The sequence below is a fragment of the Galeopterus variegatus genome, unplaced genomic scaffold (genome assembly GCF_000696425.1).
Source record: "Galeopterus variegatus unplaced genomic scaffold, G_variegatus-3.0.2 Scaffold4742, whole genome shotgun sequence".
NCBI lineage: Eukaryota > Metazoa > Chordata > Mammalia > Dermoptera > Cynocephalidae > Galeopterus > Galeopterus variegatus.
In genome coordinates, this window is record NW_007730853.1 from 168311 (window position 1) to 170632 (window position 2322).

The following is a 2322-nucleotide window of genomic DNA, read 5'->3' on the forward strand; positions in this document are numbered from 1 at the left end:
TCTCAGGCTTGCTCTGTCCTCTGGCATGCCCACTCCAGACCCGTCGCCATCTTGCTCCCAAGCTATATATAGTCATATTTATTCTAAAAACACAATTGGGTTTGTTTCTGGCTCCCTGTTTTAGCCTCACCACTAGAGAATCCTGCTGATGTCCTGACATGATAGAACGAGAGTGTTTGGTGGTGATGACATCAAAGCCAGGTTGATAGTAAAAAAAATAAAAATAAAAATAAATTCTGGTTGCCTGGATAAGGATCCCCTGCTGTCTGTCCTTGCAGAGAGTGTAGACAAGAGGTTAACACTAAGATTCAACATGGGGAGTCATGTTGATGGTCTCCCTGGTTGTTATCTTCTGGTTGTCATCTTCTGTGTATGTTTTTTCCTCCTTGTACCGTGGTCTGTTGGCTAACTCCCTTCTCAGTACTGAGGTTTTATAGAGCACAGACGTGGTTTTTCACATACGTGTTTCTTCCATCAAGATACTTACTGTTTTTGATGAAAAACCATTATTCCAACAGTTGAGTCTGTGTCACTAGAGGTAAAGGTTTCATCCTTGGAGCAGAGTGGACATTTTCATCCAGAGTGCATGAGGTCATCCAGTTTAAAGCATTTAGATTTAGGGAATGAGCCCATCTCAGTCTGTTTTCTATTGCTGAGTACCTGAGACTCGGTAATTTATAAAGAAAAGAGGTTTGTTTGGCTCACCACTCTGTAGGCTGGAAAGTCCAAGATTGGGCAGTTGCGTCTGGCAAGGGCCTCATGCTACTTCTACTCATGGTGGAAAATGGAAGGGGAGCAGGCTTGTGGAAAGAGATCACAGCGAGAGAGAGGAAGCAAAAGAGACGCAGTGGAGGTGCCAGGCTCTCTTTAACAACCAGTGCTGGAGAGAGCTAATGGGGGAGAACTCACTCACCCCCGAGGGAGGGCATTAATCTACTCATGAGGGATCTGCCCCCATGACCCAAACACCACCTGCTAGGCCCTACCTCCCAGCAGTACCACATTGGGGGTCAAATTTCAGCATGAGTTTTGGAGGAGACCAACATCCAAACTATAGCAGGGGCCATGGCAGGCTTGGGGGATGTTCCCGCAGGGCTGGAGTTGTGACAGAGCTGGCTGGATGATGATCTGTGATCCCTGAGCCAAGGACTCCCCTCTCAACTGTTTGCTTCTTGCTACCAGTTTTCAAAAGGAGTGAAAATAAAGGAAGTTTTAAAAAGTGTATTGTCAGGGCTTAAATCAGCAGACCTGAGCTCATATCATGCTTCCACTGTCAGCTGTTTCTGTCATCTTCAGCAAAGCATTTTGTCATCCCCATGAGCCTGGCTCTTCTCCATCTGTGAAGTGAAGATGGCAGTGCCAACGTCCCGGGATTGCCGTGAGAGGCACAGCAACAGAGACAATCTGGTCACTCAGTAGATGGAGTAGTACTGATCACTAGATAGATGGAGCTATTACTAACGTCAAAGAACATACTAGAAGATAAAATGGGATGATGAGATGGCAAAGTAATGAAATAAAGGTTAGAAGAATGGGGAGGAAATAAAGGTTAGTAGCCAAGTCAGGTATACTAGGAAAAAAAACCTAGAACATTTTTATAGGAAAAGAAGCAGGAAAAAAGTATGAGAACATCCCAGACAGGTAAAGTAGAATGCTAAATTTACCCAAGCATGTACTGAAGAGAAGAAAGGAATGTTAAATATGGCAGCAAAATGGAGTCCAAGAGCCAGCATTGCCATGCTGCAGTAAACCTGGTTCTTCTCCCCGCTCCCCCCGACTAGTTCTCAAGGTCACTGTCAAGGTCACTGTCAAGCATCCTGAGAATGTCAGTCAAGGAGGATTTCCCCAGCATGGTGAGCAGAGCTTCCTTGCCTTCACCAGCATTTCTCCCTCCATGGGAAGTGCGGCGATAGCTCAGGAGTAACGTGTACCATGGGCCAGCATTTGAGAAATGCATAAACAAGATTAAATATTCCTTGTTGTGGTGCTTCTCGAGTCTTTAATACATAACTGTGATATTCCAGGAGGGAGTGCTGGAGACAATATCACAGAAGTAGTGTTCTTGGAACACACTTGGGAAACGCTGTCCCCAGCTTCCTGTATTTTGACCTATGACAAATGCTGCCCTACATTCTACACCTACATGCGGACTGTGTTCCCTCTGCCCGGAAAGTTCTAACTCTAGATCTTGACATAGCTTCCTCTTCTTCTCTTTGTTCATTCAGGTCTCAGCTCAGATGTCCCTCCTCACAGAGGTCTTTCCTGACTACTAGACCCTGTCACTTTCCATTCTAAAGCACTTATTACTATTTGATGTGTGGA

At 45.3% G+C, this 2322-nt stretch overlaps 1 protein-coding gene across 1 annotated transcript in view; it reads left to right on the top strand.

The window, feature by feature from the left end:
- Positions 1 to 2322, top strand: part of LOC103603683 (chromosome unknown open reading frame, human C20orf26) — a gene marked incomplete at its 3' end in the record, with an annotated part of 35392 nt that overhangs the window by 32436 nt on the left and 634 nt on the right. The window lies entirely within an intron of this gene.